This window comes from Hemitrygon akajei, chromosome 1, assembly GCF_048418815.1.
Source record: "Hemitrygon akajei chromosome 1, sHemAka1.3, whole genome shotgun sequence".
NCBI classification, from domain to species: domain Eukaryota; kingdom Metazoa; phylum Chordata; class Chondrichthyes; order Myliobatiformes; family Dasyatidae; genus Hemitrygon; species Hemitrygon akajei.
Genome location: NC_133124.1, coordinates 120,067,662 through 120,094,938, shown reverse-complemented (window position 1 = coordinate 120,094,938; position 27,277 = coordinate 120,067,662).

The window sequence follows — 27,277 nt, the reverse complement described above, 5'->3', positions numbered from 1 at the left end:
TGACCTGTCACTTGCGTAAACTTTTGACCATAGAGGTGATGGTGGAATTTCTTTATTCCCCATTCTAGACTAAGGGCCTCTTGGGCGATCTGTGTGTAGTTGCATTCTGCGGTCATCAGTGATCTTGAAGCAAACGCAATTGGACGTTCAGATCCATCTTTCATAACGTATGACAAAACAGCTTCAATGTCACAAAGGGATGCGTCACACGCCAGTCTGATAGGCAGGAATGGATCATAATGGTTGAGCAGTTTATCGGATGTTATTAGTCTCTGTTTCCTTGAATGCTTTTTCTCATCTTTATAACCATGCCCACTTTGCTCCTGTCTGTAACAATGCGTTCAGTGGATGCAGCACTGTAGCAATGTTTGGGAGAAACTGGTGGTAGTCAGTTAATCTTTTCTCCGTGCTGGTATCTTTCCTGCAATACCATTGGCTCTTACCATTATCTCTCACTTGTTAGGAATAAAGCTCCATCTGCTAGTGTTCTGTCCAACTCTCCATCTAATCTATATTGTGCTGTTACCTTAGACGATTTTCCCCATTATCCTCACCACCATCAGTTTTCTGCAACCCACAAGCACTCACTCCACCAGCAAAGCACAGTAGCAGCACTTTGTATCACTTACAGGATGCACTGAAGCAACTCAGCAAGACTGCTAAAACAGCGCGTTCCAAACCTGTACGCTCTAGCAGCTACAAGGACAAGGGCAGTAAAAACATGGGGTTACCAATACCTGGAAATTGTCCTCTAAGCCACACACCTTCCTGACTTGCCATTCCTTCACTGTCACTTGGTCAACATCCTGAAGTTTCCTCCCTTACTGTATTGTGAGGATACCACACCTCAGGGACCGTAGCAGTTCAAGAAGGCAGCTCACCACCACTTCCTCAAGGCTGAAGAATGGGCAACTTCATGCTGGCTCAGTCTGTGAAGCCCACAACTCTTAATGAATAAAAGAGTTGTAAGGTTTTGTGTTCTCCCTGATCATTCAGCAGCCAGACAAAGCAAACCCAGTGTAGGTCCATAGTTCCCATATGTAAAAGAGCACCTTGCTCCACAAGCAGCATTTCTTATGTCATTTCTATGGCTGAGTCACCGAGTCATTCACTTTAGCATTAGACACTGATTTAATTAGCACAAAACAAAAAGAATTACAGGGTCACAAAGCCAGAAAATTTGATGAGCCTCACAAGAGATATAAATGATTTGAAGTATTTTTTCCAAGTAGAAATTCTCTGATGTTTCATTGAGATGAAACCAGTCAAAATTTTTATCATGAAACTCTTCTTCCCACCCGCAGTTTTCAGAGCAGTAACAAGAGAAGAGGAAAAGATCGTGGGATAGAGAAGTATCCCTGCTCTGTTGATGGGTAATAGTTTCTAACAACAAAATGACATTGAATTAAAGCTAAGGTGAAAGGTAACACAAAGTAGTCAATGTTAACCATATTTCTTCCACCAGAATATCTGAAAAGATTGTACAGAAAAATAACATTTCCTCAGAAAATCAGTCATATTCCAGTGATATCTGGAATCCTCTGCTCTGAGAATGAATGTCGTTACATAGAAGTGTCTCTCTTGGTTGACTAATAGCATACTATGACAGAACTAAGCTCATGACTTCTAAATGTCAGCTGAACCCCTGGGCTGAATTACTTCGGTCATTAAATGTAGTGTCCCTTCTGAATGTATTTATGATTCTGCTAGACTTACTGTCGAGCTCAAATCTCCCATTCCCCAAATATTAGATTTAATTATTACTGTCTTATGTCTCCTTTCAGAAAATGCATAATATAAACATCTGTTTTAGATGGTTTGGTCTCTAATACAGTATGTTACTAAGTGGGTGTGTCAAGGGACAGAAAATGGAATTTGGACAAATAAAATCAAACTCCAGATTGCCTGAGATCTAATCAAAGAAGAGAAAAAAAACTGGCATTTCTAAAAGAGACATTTTAAGGATGTAAAAAGCACCATACCAATACATACCTTTCATTCATTTCTTCAGTGCTTCATTCAGCCTACCAAACATGACTGCTAAGTATGATAGATGCAATAGAACATCAGTATTTCTAAGCACCCTCCACTTTACATACTACACCTCTCTGACTTGGAAATATATGGCTGCTTCGTCATCATAGAGGCATGGACTCAGAGAAATACCATATGGGTGCAGGTCCCTCAACCATGCTGAATTTGTGTGCACTTCGCCCATACCCCTCCAAAGTTTTCCTATCTACGTATCTGTTCAGTTGACTTATTGTGGTCACCCCAACCACTTCATCTGGTAGCTGATTCCACATAGATAACTATGTGTAAAAATGACATTACAACTCAATTTTCCATTAAATCTTTCCCCTTTCACTTTAAATCCATGCCATCTAGTTTTTTGATTCATTTTTTCCTGTGAAAAACATTGCACATTCACCCTATCTATGCCAGCCATGATTTCATACACCCCTCTAAGGTTGTCATTCAGTCTCTTGTGGCCCACAGAAAGACTCTCGCCTGACCAGCCTCTCCCTATCATTCAAACCCTCAAACCCCAGAAACACTCTCATAATCTTTGCAATATTTCCAGCTTAATGATGTCCTTCTTATAACAGGGTGACCTAAACTGTACACAATACTCCAAATGTGTCCAACTAGGGGAAGAAACATGGAACCAACTGCCGTAGAATACAGTGGAAGTATCTTGGATGCAACAAGAAGATGGTGGATTGTCACCTTCCCATGAGCAGTTAGGAATGGGCAATGAATTTTTATTTTACTGATTTTGTTTTAGAGAAACAGCATGGAATAAGGTATCCTGGCACTTCAAGACGTGCAGCCAGCAATCCAATGATTTAACCCTAGCCTAATCACAGGACAATTTAAAATGACCAATTAACCTCCTAACTGGTACATCTTTGGACTGTGTGAGGAAACCGGAGCAGACAGAGAAAACGTATGCGTTCCATGGGGAGGACATGCAGACTCTTTACAGAGGATGATACTGGCCTGATCTCATTCTGCCACACTCATATACATGGTAAAAGAAACTCTCCTCCAGGAAATCAGGCAATAATTCAGCTTCCACAATGACATTTAAAAATCTGACATGAATCATTATAAGACCATAAGACATAGAAATAGAAATAGGCCACTCAGCCCATCAAGTCTGCTCCACCATTCCATCATGGCTGATTTATTATCCCTCTCAAATGCATTGTCCTGCCTTCTCCCCGTCAACTTTAACAACCTGACTAATGAACATATCAACCTCCACTTTAAATATACTCAGTGACCAGGTCCAAAGCTACCTGATAGGTTCACTGCCTTCTACTTAAAAAAAGGTCACCCCTCTCTAGTCTGAGCCTGTACCCTCTGGTCCTAGACTCACTCACTATAGGAAATATCCTCCCCAAATTCACTCTATCTAGACCTTTCAATATTTGATGGGGTTCAATGAGATCCACTTCATTCTTCTAAATTCTAGCAAGTACAGGTCTGGAGCCATCAAACACTCCTCCTACATTAACATTTTCATTCCCAGAATCATTCTTGTGAATCTCTTCTAGACCATCTCCAGTGTTAGAACACCTTTTCTTTGATAAGGGGCCCAGATCTGCTCACAACACTCCAAGTGTGATCTGACCAATGCTTTATAAAGCCTTAACATGACACCTTTACTCTTCTATTCTAGTCCTCTTGAAATGAATGCCAACATTGCATTTGCTTCCTTACCAATGACTCAACCTGCAATTTAACCTTTAGGAAATCCTGCACAAGGACTCACAAGTCCCTTTGAATTTTCGCCCTGTTTAGAAAATAATCAACGCCTTTATTTCTTCTTTCAAAGTGCATGACCATATACGAGGGGTGATTGATAAGTTTGTGGCCTTAGGTAAAAGGAGTCAATTTTAGAAAACCTAGCACATTTATTTTTCATACATTTACACACTTAGTCCAGTGGTCATGAAGCATACGGATCCCTTCTTTGTAGAAGTCGGCGTCTTGGACCTCCAGAAGTGGTCCACAGCAGGGGTGATTGATAAGTTTGTGGCCTAATGTAAAAGGAGATGAATTATTAACTTCAAACTTTTTGCATTATCACTCAAACAGTTGAAATGCACGTACATGTAACGAGAGCTGTATAACTCATTACTTCCACCTTAGGCCACGAACTTATCAATCACCCCTGCTGTGGATGACTTCTACAAAGAAAGGATCCATATGCTCTACGACCACTGGACTAGGTGTGTACATGTAGGAGGGGACTATGTTGAAAAATAAATGTTTTCTAAAATTGACTCCTTCTACCTTAGGCCACAAACTTATCAATCACCCCTCGTACATCCCTGCACTATATTCCATCTGTCACTACTTTGCCTATTCTCTCAATCTGTCCTTCTGCAGACTCACTGTTTCCTCAACACTACTTGCCCCTCCACCTATCTTCATATCATCCGCAAAACTGGACACAAAGCTATCAATCTATCCAAATCATTTACATATCGTGAAAAGAAATGGTCCCGACACCAACCCCTGTGGAACACCATTAGTAATTGACAACCAACCAGAAAAGGCCACTCTTTACCTCCTGTCAGTCAACCAATCTTCTATCCATGCTAGTATATTTCCTTTAGTGCCATGGGCTTTTATCTTGTTAAGCAGCATTGTGTGCAGTTCCTTGTCAAAGGCCTTCTGAAAATCCAAGTAAACAAAATCAACTGACTCTCTTTTGCCTTTCTTGCCTGTTGTTTCCTGAAAATATTCCAACAGATTTGTCAGACAAGATATCCCCTTAAGAAAACTATGCTGACTTTGCACATTTTATCATGTGCCTCCAAGTATCCTGATACCTCATCCATAATAATGGACTCCAACATCTTCCCAACCACTGAAGTCAGGCTAACTGGCCTATAATTTCTTTTTTTCTGCCTCCCTCCCTTCTGGAAGAGTGGAGTGACATTTGCAATTTTCTTGTCTCTGGAAACATTCTAGAATATAGTGACTCTTGAAAAATCATACTAATGCCTACACAATCTCTTCAGCTACTTCTCTCAGGACCCCGGGGTGTAATCCATCTGGTCCACATGGTGCTATCACATGCAATGATGTGCCAGTACATGACTGGACAGAGCACTGAGCTTGTGCAGGATTGCTAGAATATTCCAGCACGTGGCTGCGTTAAGACGTGTTTGTTTATTACTGTAAATAAAAGATCTCTAATTCTTCCAGAATATGATTATTCACTGTTAACCCACAGTACTTTTAAATAGAAGTAACGTAACATGGTGTCAGAAGTGGTTCTGGAAGAATAATACAGGAAAATCGAGAATTAAGAATTAAAGATAATCGGAAAAAAAAGAAGAAAAAGAGTTTGAACTGTAAACGGTAAAATGGAAGGTTTACAACCCACATCAAAACTTCAGCTGACTGGTAATGTGGCTGAGAATTGGAGGATATTCAAGCAACAGTTTAAACTGTACTTATCAGCAATCGTTTATGAAGAAAAATTGGAAAGAACCAAAGGTGTGCTTCTGCTTCATGTAATTGGGAATGACACAGTAAAGGTATATAATAATTTTGTCTTTGAAGATGGAGATAATTTCAATTTCAAGTCAATAACGGACAGTTTTGAAGTATTTTGTATACCTAAGCGTATTTTAACGTATGTGCGATATAAGTTCTTCACATGTGCGCAGAGTGCTGCTGAAACAATTGATCAGTATGTTACTGAGTTAAGAAAGTGTAGTAGAACATGTGAGTCTGAATTTCTCATGGACTGTCTCATTAAAGATAGAATTGTTTGTGGCATTCGAGATAATGCTCTGAGAGAAAGGCTGTTGAGAAAGCAAGATTTAAGTTTTGAAAAAGCTTTGGCACTTTGCAAAAGCTTCTGAGACCGTGACGTTGCAGACTGAAGAGCTTTTTGTCAAAAACTGCAATGTAAACACTGTAAAAAAGCCCGAATATATGAAGAAATATAATAATACGTCGACAAAGCCAACAGAAAGCAGGAGGGCATTTGAAAGAAAAAAGTCATGTGATTGCTGTGCACAGGAACATCGTCCAAATCAGTGTCCTGCATATGGCAGAATTTGCAATGGCTGTGGTAAGATTAATCATTTTTCATGCTGTTGTAAAAGTAGAAAGAAGGAAAATAAAATGAAACAAGTAAGTGCTGTGCTTGAAAATGAACGTGAGGAATTTTATATTGATGTGCTTTGTGAAAATAAACAAAGTAAGAATGACTGGACTATTCCACTGTAAGTGAAACAAAACAATATTCTGTTTAAGTATGATACTGGAGTGCAAGAAAATGTTCTTGCTGAATCTGAGTTTAGTGCTTTAAAGCCAAGACCGAAGTCACATCAGATGAATATAAAAGTGACTGGGAGATTACACAGTTAATGAATGAATTAGATGAAGAAAATAAGATTTCATTACAAATGGAAGTGGAACGTGAGTTAACTGATCTAAGGAGACATTCATCTGAAGGACAAGGAGACAAAGTGAGGATACAAGATAAAATGAACACATGGACACAGACCAGATCATACATGATCCAAACAGAGGAGGGAGCAGTGTTAAGAAGAAATCGCAAAGACCTTAAGAAAGAGCCAACTTCAGAGTTTCAGTTATCTTATATAGATATGTTTTGATTAACGTTGTTAATTGTTTTTTCTTTTTAAGGAAAGGAAGATGAGGTGATATCACATGTAACGATGTGCCAGCACATGATTGGACAGAGCACTGAGCATGCACAGGATTGCTAGAATGTTCCAGCGTGTTTGTTTATTACTGTAAATAAAAGTTCTCTAATTCTTCCAGAATATGATTCTTCACTGTTAACCCATGGTACATTTAAACAGAAATAACATAACAGTCCATGTGATTTATCTACCTTCAGAAACATAGAAAATAGGTGCAGGAGTAGGTCATTTGACCCTTTGAGCCATTCAGTATGATCATGGCTGATCATCCAACTCAGAACCTGTACCTGCTTTCTCTCCATACCCCCTGATCCCTTTAGCCACAAGGGCCATATCTAACTCCCTCTTAAATATAGCCAATCAACTGGCCTCAACTGTTTCCTGTGGCAGAGAATTCCACAGATTCACCACTCTCTGTGTGAAGAAGTTTCTGCTCACCTCGGTCCTAAAAGGCTTCCCCTTTATCCTTAAGCTGTGACCCCTCGTTCTGGACTTCCCCAACATCAGAAACAATCTTCCTGCATCTAGCCTGTCCAATCCCTTTAGAATTTTATATGTTTCAATAAGATCCCCCCTCAATCTTCTAAATTCCAGCAAGTATAAGCCCAGTCAATCCAGTCTTTCTTCATATGAAAGTCCTGCCATCCCAGGAATCAACCTGGTGAACCTTCTTTGTACTCCCTCTATGGCAAGAATGTCTTTCCTCAGATTAGGGGACCAAAACTGCACACAATATTCTAGGTGCGGTCTCACCAAGGCCTTGTACAACTGCAGTAGAACCTCCCTGCTCCTGTACTCGAATCCTTTTGCTATGAATGCCAACATACCATTCGCTTTTTTCACCGCCTGCTGTACCTGCATGCCCACCTTCAATGACTGGTGTACAATGACACCCAGGTCTCGTTGTACCTCCCCTTTCCCTAATCAGCCACCATTCAGATAATAATCTGTTTTCCTATTCTTGCCACCAAAGTGGATAACCTCACATTTATCCGCATTAAATTGCATCTGCCATGAATTTGCCCACTCACCTAACCTCTCCAAGTCACCCTGCATCCTTTTAGCATCCTCCTCACAGCTAACACTGCCGCCCAGCTTCGTGTCATCTTTCAACTTTCATCTTCCCAAGCACCTTCTCCCTAGTAATAGCAACAACACTCACTTCTGCCCCCTGACACTCTCAAATTTCTGGCATACTGCTAGTGTCTTCCACAATGAAGACTGAGACAGAATACTTGCTAAGTTTATCCGCCATTTCTTTGTACCCCATTACTACCCCTCCAACGTCATTTTTTCACGATCCTATATCCAGTTTCACCCTTTTTTTACTCTTCATATATTTGAAATTTAGAACCCTCTTTTATATTATTGGCTAGTTTCCCATCATATTTCATCTTTTCTCTCCTTATAGCTTTTTTAGTTGCCTTCTATTGTTTTTTTAATTGTGGGAATAAAGGGGGCCTCTTCTAGTTGGGAACCAGAAGTGGCAGTTGATATATATTGTAAGGAAGTGTATGGTCATGCACTTTAATAGAAGAAATACTGGCACAGACTATTTTCTAAACGGGGAGAAAATTCAAAAATCAGAGGTGCAAAGGGACTTGGGAAACCTTGTACAGGCTTCCCTAAAGGTTAATTTGCAGGTTGAGTTGCTGATGAGGAAGGCAAATGCAATATTAGCATTAATTGCAAGAGGACTGGAATATAAAATCAAGGGAGTAATGCTGAGGCTTTATAAGCCATTGGTCAGACCCCACTTGGAGCACTGAGGGCTGTTTTGGGCCCCTTATTGAAGAAAAGACATGTTGGCATTGGAGAGGGTCCAGGGGAGGATCACAATAATGATTCTGGGAAAAAACGAGTTAAAATATGAGGCGCATATGATGCCTCTGGGCCTATACTTGCTGGAGTTTAGAAAAATGGGGGGAATCTCATTGAAACCTATCGAATATTGAAAGACCTGGATACTGAGGATGTGAAGAGGATGTTTCCTATAGTGAGGGGTCTTGGACCAAAGGACACAGCCTCAGAATAGAGGGATGTCCATTTAGTACAGAGATCAGGAGGAATTTTGTTAGCTAGAGGTATTGTATCTGTGGAATTCATTGCCACATACAGCTGTGGAGGCCAAGTCATCGAGTAGATTTAAAGTGGAAGTTCATAGATTCTTGATCAGTCAGGGTGTCAAAGGTTACGAGGAGAAGAGAGGAGAATGGGGTTGAATGATAATAAGTTAGCCATGATGGAATGGTGGAGCAGACCTGATGGGCTGAATGGTCTAACTGGGGTCTTACGGTAATACGTTTTGGATAGTCAAAATAGGGAAGAACATATACAGTAAATGGTAGGGTGCTAAGGAACGTTGATGAGCAGAGGGACCTTGGGGACCAAGCCATAGTTCCTTGAAAGTAGCAGCACTGGTAAATAAGGTGACAACAAATAGTGCACTTAGCTTCAGAAGTTGGGGCATAGAATATAAGAGATGTAGCATTATGGTACACCTTTACAAATCTCTGGTTAAACAGCACTTCAAGTACTATGTGCAATTTTGTTCGCCACACCGTAGGAACGATGTGGCTGCCCCGGAGAGGGTCCAGAGAAAATTCAGCAGGATGTTGTCTGGGTTGGGAGGCTTTATTTATGGGGAGAGATTGGATAGTCTGGGTGTTTTCTCCCCGAGGACACCTGACAGAGGTATCATATATAAAATTATAAGAGACATAGATGTGGGTAGTCAGAATAGTTTTCTCAAAGGAGGTTATCAAGACCAAAATGAGAGGCTATCAGTGAGAGGAAGGAGCTTTAAAATGGGTTGAAGGGGCAAAGAGTTTAACACAGAGAGAGCTTGACTACTGAATTCTGCTGACAGAGAAGATGGTGGAATAAGATACAATCAATAAATTGAAGAGACAGTTGTGCAGGCATTTGTATATTTGCCATCAGATTTTAAAAAGTCCATGTATCTACGGACACTACCTCACTATTCCTTTTTTGCAGTTTGTTTTGTAACTTATTGTAATTTTTATGTCTTTCACTGTCCTGCTGCCATAAAACAACAAAATTTACAACATATGTCAATGATAATAAATAATAAATCTCAGAAAATGAATCTCAGGGTAGAATCTTCTTCTTCTTCCTCTTCTTCTTCAGTTGTCCTTCGGAATAAGATGATGACATCCACTCCTTTAAGGGTGAGATCTTTGATGACTATACAGTCCTATCCTGGACCCACAAGTTCTATTGCAGGTGGGACATGTATATGTGGTAATGGTGATAGTGATGGCAACCATGCCTGCATTTCTCCTGGCTCTCTTCTGCTGTCTTCATTTATTATCCGGACGAAGGGTCTCGGCCCGAAACGTTGACAGCACTTCTCCCTATAGATGCTGCCTGGCCTGCTGTGTTCCACCAACATTTTGTGTGTGTTGTTGTTTGAATTTCCAGCATCTGCAGATTTCCTCGTGTTTGCTCAATGATAATAAACCTGATTCTGATTCTGATTTCAATGGGACTAGTACTGATGGACGTAAAAGACTGGCTGGTCTGTTTCTGTGCTGAACAACTCTATGACTCTATAATTCCACAGGTTCGTAACCCTTTGGATGAGGGAATTTCCCTTTAATTCAGTCCTAGGTAGCTTACCTCTTTTCTTTATGCTGCGACATTTGATCCGAGACTCCCTCATTATCTGGATTATTGGTCCTACAGTTAAACTATCCAGTCGTCTTCAGATTTTGTTGTATACTATGAAGTCTGCTCTCCATTCTTCTAAACTCTAGTGAATAGATTAGATTGAGGTTTCAATGTACATTTGACAAAAAAAACTATATATAGTGAAATACATCTTTGGAGTCAATGATCAACACAGTCCGAGGAATGTGCTGGGGTAGCCCACAAGTATCCCCATCCTTCCGGTGCCAACATAGCATGGCCACAATTTACTAATCCTAACCCGTACATCTTTTGAATTTGGGATGAAACTGGAGCATCCAGAGGAAACCTACAAGGTCACAAGGAGCAACTCCACGCTCCTTACAGACGATGGTGGGAATTGAACCCCGATCAGCTGTAAAGCATATACTAAATGCTATGCTACCATACCACCCAGTTTTGCCTGCTGGTTTGGGCAGGGCTTTCAAGCTTTTCTTCTTGGAAGCAGATTTCTGCTGCTCAGACACTTCTTGGTTGGCTTCAGACCCAGAAAATACTGTATATAGTCTTATAAGCTCAATTAAACCAATCTCCTTTCATACCTTAATGCTGCTATCCCAGGAAGCAGTCTGGTGAAACTTCACTTCACTCTTTCTATTGCAAGGATATTCTTCTCCAGGTAAGGATAACTCCACAAAACTCCACACAGTAATCAAGTCACGGTCTTGCTATATAACTTCAGTTGCATCAGCACCTCTGCACCTGTTCTTCAGTCTGCTTGCCATGAATTCCAAAGAATCACTTTCCCTGTACAGACCTCTTTGACAAGCACTTCTGTCTGCAATGGTCAACTGAAATTCCCGTTTTCTAGCCATTTTAATTCTCCTTCATATTCCCACATCAGCCCTTGACCTCCTTCAAATCCAGGGAGAGGCTCGGCACAAACTTTGGGAACAGCACCTCATATTAAACACAACTAGCATATAACTCAAGGCATGAACGTTTAATTCTCATTTTCAGGTAACCCCATTGACCTTTTCTCTTTCCTCCTCACCCACCCAGTTCCTCCTAGCCCCCACCACCCTGTTTATTTCCACTCCTCCATCTACTCCATCTGCCCCTTCACCCACACAATCCTCCCACTGTGTGCCCTCCCCCACTGTTTCAATCTGCTGTCTACCTCCCTTATTTGATTGCATGCTCCACATTCCTTTCCTATCAGATTCCATCATCTTCAGCCCTTATTGCCTTCACCTATCATCTCCCATCTTCTGTCACTATCTCCACCCTATTCCATCAGTCAGATGAAGGGTCTCAAGCTTACAAGGCAAAAGTCCATCCCCCTTCTGAGATGCTGGCTGACTGTTGATTTCCTTCAGCAGCTCATTTTTGGATCATAATCCAGCTTCTGCAGTCTCTTCTGCCTCCACTTTCCAGCTTAACTGCCTGCTTGCAGTTTAAGAGTCTGTTTGCAGTTTAAGCGACTGGCAAAAAAGGACCTTCAGGTTTCATTTGTTTGGATAATAATCACTGTTCAGGTAATAATTTGCCTTTCTATTTCACCACATTTATCTGCAATATAACACATCTGCATGCATTTACCCACATCTCCAACAGGTCCAAATCATTCTGCTTCTTGGTAATTAGTAACTGCTCAACACACACAAAACGCTGGAAGAACTCAGCACCTAGGAAAAGAGCAGAGTCAATGTTTCGGGCCAAAACCCCTCAGCAGGACTCACACAGCGCAGAAGCAGTGAGAGAAGGTTTCACTGAACTCCCGTTGAAGGGAAGATCCAGCCGAAGGGTTTTGGCCTGAAACGTCAAATGTACTCTTTTCCTAGATGCTGCCTGGCCTGCTGAGTTCCTCCAGCATTTTGTGTGTGTTGCTCGGATTTCCAGCATCTGCAGATTCTCTCGTGTTTGTAATTAGAAACTGGTAATTGGTTTATGTACTGAGATATAGTCAAAAGCCATCCAGACTAGGTCATTCCAAACATAAGTGCATTGAAGTAGCCCAAGAGGTTAACAATGATAGAATGCAGAATGTGGTATTCCTGTTACAGAGAAAGATTCAAGATTGTTTAATGTCATTTCCAGTACACAGGTATAAAGGAGGTGAAGTAATTGCAGCACAAAATAACACAATAAGATAAAGAACACAATAATAATAAAACCACTATAAATACAGTACATAAAATAATTAAATACATAGTTTGATTCTATGACCATAAAGTGACGCTAGGCACAGGAGTGTCTGTACATCAGGTGACTGACTGGAAATGATAACATAGTGGTGGTGGAGGGTGTGGAGGGGTTGGTTAGTGGGTGGAGGTGTTGATCAGCCGTGCTGCTTGGGGAAGTAACTGTTTTTGGATTTGGTGGTCCTAGCGTGGGTATTACATTGGCTCCTCCCTGACGGGAGTGGGACAAATAGCCCATGAGGAGGGCGGGTGGGATCCTTCATGAGGTCATTTACCCTTTTCTGGCATCTTTCTGTATATATGTCCTTGATGGTGGGGAGGCTGGTGCCGGAATTGTGTTAGGCAGTTTTGACTGGCCTTCCTGTCGCTGCAGTGCAGGTTCTGTCGCAGGCAGTGATACAGCAGGCTTGGAGGCTCTCTACATGAGTATAGATTTTAGCCCCCTCAGAAAGCAGAAGCATTGGTTAGTTTTCCTGATTCTGTTCTGAGACCGTGAGAGGTTGTTCAAGATGCGCACTCCCGAGAGTTTGAATCTGCTTTCCATTTCCACTGCTTATCACCATTGTAAAGGGGCGTGTGAGCGTTGCGAGCTCTCCTGAAGTCGATAACCATTCCCATGCCTTGCTGACATTGCGGAAGACGTTATATGCCTGGCACCAGGCCTCGAGCTCTTCCACCCCCTCTCTGTAGGCCATCTCATCGTCGATGGTGATGAGCCCCACCTGATTAGTTGAGTGCTTGGCTGTACAGTCATGTATGGGCTCAGCACACAGCCCCAAGCAGAGAATGACTATCGGAAGTCCAACACTCAGTGGTGTACTTAGACTGAGGAGTTCATCAAGCTGTGTCGGGCAATAGTGTTGAATGCCAAACTGAAATCTAGAAACAGCATTCTGATGTAAATGTCCTTGTTTGTCAGAGACAAGTACGCGACAGATGCTATGGCATCTGCCATAGAGCTGCTTACCTGTAGGTAAGCATGTTGGTATGTCCCGTGTGGCAGGAATGCAATTTCTGATTTGTGCCATTACTGGCCATTCAAAGCACTTCATGATAATTGGTGTCAGTGCCACTGGACGGTAGATGTTTAGCTCTAAAGCTGTAGAGTTCTTTGGTACAGGGATGATGGTGGCTGATTTGAAGCATGTGAGGACAGCAGCCTGGATGAGTGAAGTGTTGAAGATATCCATGAAGACGTCAGTGAGCTGGTGTGCACAGTGCTGGTAGTGCAGTGCAGGTAGACAAATAAAGTGAAAGGGCCTTCAAGAGAGATCAAAAGTTCATCTTTATTATACAGGAGATCCATTCAAAAGACTTATAACAGCAGGATAGAAGAATGTGGTGGTATATGTTTGCAAGCTTTTCACCTTCTGCCCAATGGGAGTGGAGAGAAGCAAGAATAGCAGAGCTGTTGTTGATTATATTGGCTGAAACTCTAAGGCAACAAGAAGAGTTGACAGAGGCAGAGTCAAGAGAGGATGCAGGTGTGTGCGATAGACTGGGCAGTGTTCACAACTCTCTGCAATTATTTGCGCTCTTGCACCGAGCAGTTGACTTACCAAGCTGAAAAGTATCAAGATTGAATGTTTTCTACCTTCCATGGATAGGGTTCCTCTTGTCCTCACTTACCACCCCACCAGCCTCCACATCCAGCACATAATGCTCTGTAACTTCCTCCATCTCCAACAGAATCCCAACATCAAGCACATCTTTCCTTCCTCCCCCTCCTCCATTTTCTGCTTTCCACAGGGATCGTTCCCTATGTGATTCCCTTATCCATTCATCCCTCCCCACTGATCTCACTCCTGGCATTTACCCTGGCAAGCAGGACAGGTGCTACACCTGCCAATATGCCTCCTCCCTCACTACCATTCAGGACCCCAAACAGTCCTTCCAGGTGAGGTGACACCACCTGTGAGTCTGTTGGGGTCATTTACTATGTCCTGTGCTCCTGGTGAGGCCTCCTGTATATTCGTAAGACCCAATGTAGATTGGGAGACAACTTTGCCAAGCATCTACGCTCCGTCCACCAGAACAAACAGGATCTCCCAGTGACCACCCATTTTAATTCCACTTCTCATTCCCATTCCGATATGTCCATCCATGGCCTCCTCTACTGTTGGAATGAGGCCACACTCAGGTTGGAGGAACAACATCTAATATTCTGTCTGGGTAGCCTCCAACTTGATGTTATGAACATTGATTTCTTGAACTTCTGGTAATGACACCCACCCCCCCCCCCGCCCTCTCCTTCACCATTCCCCATCCCCTTTTCCCTCTCTCACCTTACCTCCTTGCCTATCCATCGCCTCCCTCTGGGATCCTCCCCCTTTTCTTTCTTCCATGGCCTTCTATCCTCTCCTATTAGATTCCCCCTTCTCCAGCCCTGTATCTCTTTCACCAATCAACTTCCTAGCTCTTTACTTCACACCCTGCTCCTCCCGGTTTCACCTATCACCTTGTGTTTCTCCCTCCCTTTCCCTCCACTTCTTAAATCTACTCCTCATCTTTTTCTCTCCCATCCTGCTGAAGGGTCTTGGCCCAAAACGTCAGCTGTACTTTTTCCAGTGGCTGCCTGGCCCACTGAATTCCTCCAGCATTTTGTGTGTGTCGTTTAGATGGTTTCTATGGTGCACCTCTGGTAAGAGTCATCAGGGGATGCTTCTTCATCATACCTCCCAGTGCCACCCAATTTGGAGTCTGGATAAATTAAATTTACTTCACATCTAAATCACGAATATATATTGTGAAGAACTGGGATCCTAACACTGATCCCTGCAGTGCCTCATCAATCACAAACTAACCTGGAACCATCCATTTTTATAACAGTGGTGAGGATTCTTAAGTACAACCACACAGTCAGATGACAACATAGCTGCTGGGTAACAAATATCTCTTTAAATTACTGACAGCGACCAAAATCAGAAAATAAGTCCACGCCACAAAGGTCACCAGCAGCCAATTCAAAACAGTGGAAAAGGTTGTTTGCAAAACTGACTCCTGTCGTTTTCCATAGAGACGGTACAAAGTTATGAAAAGTAAAACCAGACTCGATTCTCTTAATGGATAATGCACACAGTCAATCATAATCAGACTCAGTTTAGAGATTGCACATGCAGCCAGGATGGAGGTTCTGCAATGAACCACCTACTGATAAAGATAGGATCAATATGAGCCAAGTCAAGAACGAGTAGAACAGGTTTCTTAGTGGCAGTGATTGATCAAACATGGAAGATCTCTGACTTGCAGAACAAAAACCATACTCCACACAAGAAAATACTTGCCTGCTTTCTTCAAGAATCACTAGATTCTGGATTGGTTCTGGAGGACAGGAAAATTGCAAGTGTCACCCCACTCTTCAAGAAGGGAGGGAGGCAGAAGAAAGGAAATTATAGGCCATTTTGCCTGACCTCAATAGTTGGGAAGCTGTTGGAGCTGATTGTTAAGGATGAGATTTTGTGGTACTTGGAGGCACATGGCAAAATAGGCCAAAGTCAGTCTGGTTTCCTTAAGGGAATGTCTTGCCTGACAAATTTGTTGGAACTCTTTGAGGAAATAACAAGCAGAATAGAGAAAGGAGTATCGGTGGATGCTGTGTACTTGGATTTTCAGAAAGCCTTTAACAAGGTGCTGTGCATGAGGCTATTTAATGAGGTAAGAGCCCATGGTATTACATGAAAGATTGAGTATTACATGAATAGAGGATTGGCTGATTGTCAGGGGCAAAGAGTGGGAATAAAGGGAGCCTTTTCTTGTTGGCTGCCAGTGACTAGAGATGCTCCGCAGGGGTCGGTGTTGTTTAGGTGATATGTCAATGATTTGGATGATGGAGCTGGTGGCTTTGTTGAAAAATTTGCAGACAGTATGAAGATAGGTGGAGGGGTAGGTAATTTTGAGTAATTAGAGGGGCTATAGAAGGACTTGGACAAATTAGGCAATGGGCAAAGATGTCACAGATGGAATGCAGTGCCGGGAAGTGTATGCTCTTGCACTTTGATAGAAGGAATAAAAGCACCGTCTATTTTCTAAATGGGGGAGAAAATTCAAAAATATCGGCTGCAATCAGCTCTCAAAGGGAATTGAGAGTCCTCGAGCAGGATTCCTTGAAGGTTAACTTGCAGATTGAGTAGTTGGTGGTGTGGAAGACAAATGTAATGTCAGAATTCATTTCAAAAGGAGTAGAGTAGAAAAGCAAGGATGTAATGCTGTGGCTTTATAAGTCACTGGTGACACCTCATTAGGAATATTATGAGCAGTTTTGGGCCCCTTATCTGACATTGGAGAGGATTCAGAGGAGGTTCACGACAATGATACCAGAAATGAAAGTGTTATTGAATGAGGAGCATTTGATGGCTCTGAGCCTGCGTTTGCTGGGATTTAGAAGAAAGAAGCGGGTGGGGGGAGGGGGCCGGAATCTCATTGAAGCCTATTGAGTGTTGAAAGACCAAGATTGTGGATGTGGTGTAAATATTTCCTATAGTGAGAGAGTCCATGACCAGCAGGGAACCGACTCAGAATTGATGGACATCCATTTAGAATGGAAATGAGGAGGAATTTGTTTAGCCAGAGGGTACTGAATCTGTGGAATTCATTGCCATGGTGGCTGGGGGGGGGGGGGGGGGGGACAGGTCATTGGGTGTATTTAAGGCAGAAATTGATCAGTTCTTGATTAGGCAGAGCATAAAAAGGTTACCAGGAGAAGGCAGAACAATGGGGTTGAGAGGGAAAACGGATCAGCCATGATGAAATGGTACAGCAGACTTGATGGGCTGAATAGCCTAATTATGGTCTTATGGTCATTGCTTGGTTACAATGTTTATGATCAATTGTGGGTGTATCACTTCATTCTGGGGGCTTCACAACTTAAAATTGCATTTGTTTATGGAAAATTCCTCCTATGATATTACACTTCCTGCCATTAATGGCACCTTCCTGCACACAGTCCCAGTTTGGAAAATTGGAATATTAATTAACATGACTAAATTCACATGTGGCTTAACCCAGTAAGAATTTTAGGTAAATAGTTTTCTCACTTTACTACTTCTTTCCTCACCAATGAAGAACTCTGCTTTAGGTTCAGATTCGGATTATTGTCATATACATCGGGATACAATGAAATTCCTTGCTCACATGAAGTTCCCAGATGAAACAGAATACATCCGACAATAAATACAGGAACAAATGCAAAACAAGACAACAGTGTACAAACAAGAGAGATTCTGCAGATGCTGGAAATCCAAGCAACGCACACAAAATGCTGGAGGAACTCAGCAGGCCAGGCAACATCTATGGAAAAAAGTTCAGTCGACGTTTTGGGCTGAAACCCTTTGGCAGGACTGAAGGCAGAATAGTGTATAGTTGTGCAAAAAATACATGCAGATTCTCTTAAAGCAGTCTCCTATGATTAAAGGACTAGCCACTTTCCTTGAAGAGTTTGAACCCCACGATTTTCATTTATTAGTACGTTGAGTTGTTCAAGGCTGCTCACATGTAAGGTTAATGCAAATGCACAAACCATGCTAAATGCTGCTTCAAACTCAAAGAGCCTCCAATTCATGTTTAAATGAAGCTTGTTGTAATAAATGTAATATTCTGAGCACTATCATAATGTTTGGTCGACTCTGAATGCACACCGTGTATCCGCAATTAAGCAGGCAATTTGATTGTCCTAATTTTCCTTTTTTTAACCATTAATCTGTTAATCATTCAATTGACTCAATTGATTCAATTGAGCAAGTTATGCAGCACTGAAAATACTACTGACTGGCTACTCACATACTCTGATTAACCTTGCTCAAGTATACTACTTTGCATGAATAGATCAGTTTGTTTTGCAGCATAACAATAATTTACATGATGCCATTAAGGCAGCAAAATAACAATGAAGCAAAAGAGATGGATCACAAGCAAAGACTAACAGCTCACCACTTAAGAAGATATTAAAGCAGCTAACAGAAAACTTGGTCAAAGCTATAGGTTTTTTGAAATGTACTAATGGGATGGAGATGAATATATATGAAGGGTGCAGAGAAGGTTTACAACGATGTTACCAGGACTGGAGGGATTGAGTTTTAAGGAGAGGCTGGATAGGCTGGAGCTTTTCTCCTGGAGCAACGGAAGCAGAGTATGACATTATAGAGGTTTATGAGGGGTATAGATCAGTTCAGCTTTTTTTCCAGGGTTGTGGAGTCTAATACCAGAGGACATAAATTTAAGATGATGGGGGAAAGATTTAAGAGGGATTTTATGGGTAAATGTTTTACACAAAGGGTTCACAGGTGTATGGAAAGAGCTGCCAGAAGAAGCTACAAGTACAATGTTTAAAACATAGAGTGGTGATGGCTAGAAAAAGGTTTAGAGGGATACGGCCAAATGCAGTCAAATGGGACAAGCTCAGCAGCATATCTTAGTCAACATGGATGAGTTGGGGTATAGGGTAAGTCAGTACTGTAAATCCCTGTGGCTCTAATGAAGGAAAGAGTGGTAAAGTGTTTTAAGTGTAAGGATTGGTGGGAGATGATACAGAAAACCGGAAGCTAGCAAATATGATCCCATTTATTTAAGAAAGGAAGGAGAACTAATGACCTGTTACCCTAATATTAATAGTCACAAACTGCTCGAATAAATAAGAATAGAATAGGAGAAAATCTAGTAAAGAATAATAAGATTGAGCTGGATCAACATGAATCTGTGAAAGGCCAATTATGTTTGATTAATCAATTGGAGCTCTTTGAGGAACAGATTACATGTACTTGTCAATGTGGTGTATTTAGTAATACCAAACAGTTTTGTTTAGGTCTCACACATGGAACAGAAGTGATATACAAGCAATAGATTGAGAATTGGTTAATAAACAGAAAACAAAGCATGAGAATAAATGGATCTGTATTAGGACGGCAGGCTGTGACTGGTGGGTACCTCAGTAATCTGTTTCAATGGCCCAGCTAACCACAGTCTATATCAATGGCTCAGCTGAGAGTCCAAGTGAGGGACCAGATAAGATTTGCTCATGTTACTAAACTAGACAAAGTCATTAGTAGGGGGGATAATGTAAAGAGGCTTCAAGGGAATATGGATAACATATGGATAAAAAATAAATATGGAAGTGGAGGGATGGGTTAGTAAATTTGCTGATGACACAAAGGCTGGAGGAGTTGTGCATAGTGTGGACAGCTGACAGAGGTTACAGCGGGACATCGATAAGATGCAAAACTGACTAAAGAAGTGGCAGATGGAGTTCAACACAAATAAGTGTGAGGTGGTTTTCTTTGGTAGGTCAAGTATGATGGCAGAATATAGCATTAATGGCAAAACTCTTGGCAGTGTGGAGGATCAGAGGGATCTTGGGGTCCAAGTCCATAGGGCACTCAAAGCTGCTGTGCAGGTTGACTCTGTGATTAAGAAGGCACATGGTGCATTGGCCTTCATCAATTGTGGGATTGAGTTTAGGGGCCAAGAGGTAATGTTGCAGCTATATAGGACCCTGGTCAGACCCCACTTGGAGTACTGTGCTCAGTTCTGGTCGCCTCACGACAGGAAGGATGTGGAAACTATAGAAAGGGTGCAGAGGAGATTTAGAAACATAGAAACATAGAAAACCTACAGCACAATACAGACCCTTCAGCTCACAATGCTATGCCGAACATGTATTTACTTTAGAAATTACCCAGGGTTAACCATAGCTTTCTATTTTTCGAAGTTCCATGTGCCTATCCAGGAGGCTCTTAAAAGGCCCTATCGTATCTGCCTCCACCACTGTTGCTGGCAGACCATTCCACGCACACACCACTCTCTGCATAAAAAACTTACCCCTGACATCTCCTCTGTACCTACTCCCCAGCACCTTAAAACTGTGTGTTCTCAAGTTAGCCATTTCAGCCCTGGGAAAAAGCCTCTGACTATTCACACGATCAATGCCTGCCATCATCTTATACACCGCTATCAGGTCACCTCTCATCCTCCTTTGCTCCAAGGAGAAAAGGCCGAGTTCACTCAACCTATTCTCATAAGGCATGCTCCCCAATCCAGGCAACATCCTTGTAAATCTCCTCTTCACCCTTTCTATAGTTTCCATATCCTTCCTGTAGTGAGGCAACCAGAACTGAGCACAGTACTCCAAGTAGGGTCTGACCAGGGTCCTATATAGCTTCAACATTACCTCTTGGCTCCTAAACTCAATCCCACGTTTGATGAAGGCCAATGCACCATATTCCTTCTTAACCACAGAGTCAACCTGTGTAGCAGCTTTGAGTGTCCTATGGACTCGGACCCCAAGATCCCTCTGATCCTCCACACTGCCAAGAGTTTTGCCATTAATACTATATTCTGCCATCACATTTGACCTACCAAAATGAACCACCTCGCACTTATCTGGGTTGAACATCTGCCACTTCTCAGCCCAGTTTTGCATCCTATCAATGTCCCGCTGTAACCTCTTGATAGCCCTCCACACTATCCACAACACCCCCAACCTTTGTGTCATCAGCAAATTTACTAACCTATCCTTCCACTTCCTCATCCAGGTCATGTTAAAAAATCACAAAGACAAGGGATCCCAGAATAGATTTCTGAGGCACACCACTGGTCACCAACCGCCATACAGAATATGACCGGTCTACAACCAGTCTTTGCCTTCTGTGGGCAATCTAATTCTGGCTCCGCAAAGAAATGTCCCTTTGGATCCCATGCCTCCTTGCTTTCTCAATAAGCCTTGTATGGGGTACCTTATCAAATGCCTCGCTGAAATCCTTATACGCTACATTTACTGTTCTACCTTCATCACATCCCCAAAAAATTCAATCAGGCTTATGAGGCACAACCTGCCTTTGACAAAGCCTGCTGACTATTCCTAATCATATTATGCCTCTACAAATGTTCATAAATCCTGCCTCTCAGGATCTTTTCCATCAACTTACCAACCACTGAAGTAAGATTCACTGGTGTATAATTTCCCAGGCTATCTCTACTCCCTTTCTTGAATAAGGAAATAACATCTGCAACCCTCCAATCCTGGAAACCTCTCCTGTCCCCATTGATGATGCAAAGATCATCGCCAGGGGCTCAGAAATCTCCTCCCTCACCTCCCACAGTTGCCTGGGGTACATCTCGTCCGATCCCAGCGACTTATCCAACATGATGCTTTCCAAAAGCTCCAGCACATCCTCTTTCTTAATATCCATATGCTCCAGTTTTTCAGTCCGTTGTAAGTCATCCCTACAATCACCAAGATCATTTTCCATGTTGAATGCTAAAGCAAAGTATTCATTAAGTACCTCTGCTATCTCCTCTGATTCCATACACACTTTTCCACTGTCACATTTGATTGGTTGTATTCTCTCATGTCTTATCCTCTTGCACTTCACATACTTGTAGAATACCTTGGGGTTTTCCTTAATCCTGCTCGCCAAGGCCTTCTCATGACCCCTTCTGGCTCTCCTAATTTCATTCTTAAGCCTCTTCCTGCTAGCCTTATAATCTAGATCTCTATCATTACCTAGTTTTTTGAACCTTTTGTAAGCTTTTCTTTTCTTCTAGACTAGATTTTCAACAGCCTTTCTACACCATGGTTCTTGTACCCTACCATCCTTTCCCCGTCTCATTGGAACATACCTATGCAGAATGCCACACTAGTATCCCCTGACTATTTGCCACATTTCTGCAGTACATTTCCCTGAGAACATTTATTCCCAATTTATGCTTTCAAGTTCATGCCTGATAGCCTCATATTTCCCCTTTCACCAATTAAGCGCTTTCCTAACTTGTTTGTTCCTATCCCTCTTCAATGCTATGGTAAAGAATTGTGATCACTATCTCCAAAATGCTCTCCCACTGAGAGATCTGACACCTGACCAGGTTCATTTCCCAATACCAGATCAAGTACAGCCTCTCCACTTGTAGGCTTATCTACATATTGTGTCAGCAAACCTTCCTGAACACACGTAACAAACTCCACCCCATCTAAACCCCTTGCTCTAGGGAGATGTCAATCAATATTTGGGAAATTAAAATCTCCCACCACGACCACCCTGTTATTATTACACCTTTCCAGAATCTGTCTCCCTATCTGCTCCTCGATGTCCCTGTTACTATTGGATGGTTTATAAAAAACACCCAGTAGAGTTATTGACCCCTTCCTATTCCTAACTTCCACCCACAGGGTCTCAGTAGACAACCCCTCCATGACTTCCTCTTTTTCTGCACCCGTGACACTATCTCTGATTAGCAGTGGCACAACCCCACCTCTTTTGCCTCCCTCCCTGTCCTTTCAGAAACATTCATAGCCCAATACTGTAAGTAACCATTCCTGCATCTGAGCCATCCAAGTCTCTGTAATGGCCACAACATCATAGCTCCAAGTGCTGATCCATGCTCTAAGCTCATCCACTTTGTTCATAATACTCCTCGCATTAAAATAGACACATCTCAAACCATCAGACTGAGCGCATCAGTTCTCTATCACCTGACTATCCTCCCTCTCGCACTGTCTGCAAGCTTTCTCTATTTGTGAGCTAACCTCCTCTTCCCCAGTCTCTTCAGTTTGTTTCCCACCCCCCAACAATTCTAGTTTAAACTCTCCCCAAAAGTCTTAGCAAACCTCCCTGCCAGGATATTGGTTCTCCTCGGATTCAAGTGCAACCCATAAAGGTCATCCTTTACAAGGATGTTGCCTGGATTGGGCAGCATGCCTTATAAGAATAGGTTGAGTGAACTCAGCCTTTTCTCCTTGGAATGGCGGAGGATGAGAGGTGACCTGATAGAGGTGTATAAGATGATGAGAGGCATTGATCATGTGGATAGTCAGAGGCTTTTTCCCAGGGCTGAAGTGGCTAACACGAGAGGGCACAGTTTTAAAGTGCTTGGAAGTAGGTGCAGAGGAGATGTCAGGAGTAAATTTTTTATACAGAGAGTGGTGAGTGTGTGGAATGGGCTGCTGGAGATAGTGGTGGAGGCGGATACGATAGGGTCTTTTAAGAGACTCCTGGATAGGTACATGGAGCTTCGAAAAATAGAGGGCTATAGGGAACTCTAGGTAATTTCTAAAGTATGTACATGTTTGGCACAGCATTGTGGGCCAAAGGGCCTGTATTGTGCTGTAGGTTTTCTATGTTTTTATAAGTAGGCAGGATCACTTGGAATACCAGAGGAAACAACACACTGGACCATTGTTACACCACCATCAAGAATGCCTACTGTGTTATTCCATGCCCTCACTTCAGGAAGTCTGACCACATGGTTATACTCCTACTTCCTGAGTATAGGCAGAGACTGAAGACTGCAGCACCAGTAGTGAGAATCAAGAAGGTTTGGACAAGGGAAGCACAGGAGCGCCTACAGAACGGCTTTGAATTGGTGGTCTGGACCGTATTCAGGGATTTATCTTTGGTTCTGGATGAGTATGCTGCAGTTGTTACCAACTTCATCAAAACCCACGTGGATGAGTACGAGTCTGCAAAGACTTACTGTACATTCTCAAACCAAAAGCCGTGGATGACCCAGGAGGTGCATCGTCTGCTGAAGGCTAGATCTGTGGCATTCAAGGCTGGCACCCCAGGTCTGTACCAGGAAATCAGGTATGACTTGTGGAGGACTATTTTATGGGTGAAGAGACCATTTCGAACATGTTTGGAGGCAACATCGGATGTACGACAACTCTGGCAGGGTTTACAAGACATTACTTCCTACAAAGCAAAACCCAATAGCATGAATGGCAGCGATGCTTCACTACCAACGCCTCAACTCAAAGCCTTATATGCCCACTTTGAAAGGGAGAATATAACTACAGCTGTGAAGATCCCTGCTGCACCTGGTGACCCTGTGATCTCTGTCTCGGGGGCCGATGTTAGGCTGTCTTTAAAGAGAGTAAACCCTCACAAGGCAGAAGGTCCGGACGTAGTACCTGGTAAGGCTCTGAAAGCTGTGCCAACCAACTGGCAGGAGTATTCAAGGACATTTTCAACCTCTCACTGCTATGGGTGGAAGTTACCACTTGCTTCAAAAAGACAACAATTATATTAGTGCCTAAGAAGAATAATGTGAGCTGCCTTAATGACTATTGCCCAGTAGCACTCACGTCGACAGTGATGAAATGTTTTGAGAGGTTGGTCGTGACTAGACTGAACTCCTGCCACAGCAAGGACCTAGACCCACTGCAGTTCGCCTATCGCCACAATAGGTCAACAGCAAATGCAATCTCAATGGCTCTCCACACGACTTTAGACCACCTGGACAACACAAACACCTACATCAGGATCCTGTTCATCAACTATAGCTCAGCATTTAACACCATCGTTCCCACAATCCTCATTCTGAAGTTACAGAACATGAGCCTCTGTACTTCCGTCTGCAATTGGATCCTCAGCTTCCTTACTGGAAGACTACAATCTGTGTGGATTGCTGATAACATCTCCTCCTCTCTGACAATCAACACTGGTGCACCTCAGGGGTGTGTGCTTAGCCCACTGCTCGACTCTCTCTGTACCCATGACTGTGTGGCTAGGCATAGTTCAAATACCATCTATAAATTTGCTGATGATTCAACCATACAACCATTGTTGGCAGAATCTCAGATGGAGATGAGAGGGTGTACTGGAATGAGATATACCAACTAGTGGAGTGGTGTCACAGCAACAACCTTACACTCAGTGTCAGTAAGACGAAAGAGCTGATTGTGGACTTCAGGAAGGGTAAGATGAAAGAACACATACCAATCCTCATAGAGGGATCAGAAGTGGAGAGAGTGAGCAGTTTCACAGTCCTGGGTATCAAGATCTCTGAGGACCAAACCTTGTCCCAATATATTGATGCAGCTATAAAGAAGGCAAGACAGTAACTATATTTCATTAGAAGTTTGAAGAGATTTGGTATGTCAACAAAAGCACCACACCCCCAGGCAGCATGTTTCTGATTTCAGCTATCCTCCTCTTACTCTTATCTTCAGTCTATGCCCTCTCGCTTTAGATGCTTGTTATGGAAGACATTTCCATCTACCCTATCACCGCCTCTCATAATCCTGTATACCTCAGTCAGTTACAGCTTCACCATCTTCTACTCCAAGAAAAAACAGGCCAAGTCCATCCAGTCTGCAGTCTCTTTTGCCTCTAAGGCTATCCAGTTTCATTACTAAAAACTCCATCTCTGCAACATCCTGTTCTCTACCCCTCTCTCCAGGGCAATCACATTGTTCCTGTAGTATGGCAACTAGAATTACACACAATATCCCAGTGCTTGCAAAATCAATATTTTATAGTTGTTTATAAACTCCTTGCTCTAGTATTCTGTGCCCTGGCTAATGAAAGCAAGTATCCTGAATGTATTCTTTCAACATCTGGAGATTCATGGACTTAGATACCAATAGTTCATTGTGTCCTGAACTTAATAATCCTCCCAAAAATCATTACAACACACTTATCAGAATCAATTTCCATCTGCTATTGCTCTAATCAATATGGTCATATATCTACAAGATTGTATGATTTAAGAGCAGATTTAGGCCATTCAGCCCATTCAATCATGATTGTTTTTTTCAACCCCATTCTTCTGCCTTCTCCCTGTAACCTTTAATTCCCATCCCCTTTTAAGAACCTATCAATCTCTGTCTTAAATACAACCCTCTGCAACAAGTTCCACACATTCACCTCCCTCTGGCTGAAGAAATTCCTGCTCATTTCACTTTTAAAAGGATGTTCCTTTATTCTGATGCTATGCCGTCAGAGCTTAGACTCTCTTACTGATGGAAACATCTTCTCTCCGTCCACTCTATCCAGGAATTTCGGTATCCTAAGACTACCCTTTTCATTAGCAACAACTCCGCCAACTTCTGCGTCATCTGTGAATGTATTAATCATACGTTCTACACTCACATGCAAATTGCTAAAGTATTGAACAAATAGTAAGGGTTTCAGCATCAGTACTAATGGTTGACCACAAATCACAGGCTTCTGATCACACAAAAAATAAATCCTCTGTCTCCTGTTATCAAGTTAATATTATATTGAATTTATCAACTTGTCATGGGTCTCATGGCCTCTAAATTTTTGACTAGTCTCCCATGTGGAACCTGTCAAAAGCTTTACTGAAATGCATGTAGACTACATCAAAAGCAGTTCCTTCATTGTTACCTCTGCAAGATTCTGTCAGGATCTCCCTTGAACAAAGCCATGCTACTTATTTTTAATTGACCTCTGCTATTTCCAATATAGATTAAACCTGTCCCTTTGAATTTTTTCCAATAGCTTTACCTACTATTATTGATATACTCACTGGCCTCTAGTTACCCAGTTTATCCTTGGAGCCTTCTTAAATAAAGTTACCACTTTTGCTTTCTTCTGGTCATCTGACACCTCACCTGTCACAGCAAAGGAATTAGAATTATCATTTGGAACTGCAACAAAGGATTAAAATATGATTGCACAAATTTTGAATGTATTTGGTTGGAGTTCCGAATTGAGCAGAGATAGTTTCACTGAATTGTTGCCATTAAGAGAATGTTCTGATCCATGTGTCTTCAATCTGTCAAGGCAGGAGAAACTATGGATCTAGCCAATAAGGTGAATGGATGAAAGCAGGTAACATAATTCAGCATCTCAGACCTGAAATAATAATCGTTTCACTCTGCACAGATGCAAAATGACCTTCTGAGCTTCCCCAGCATTTTGCATTTTTATTTCCAGTAACAGAGCCCCTGAATTTCTGGGAAATTGTGGCCATTCTACTATTTAA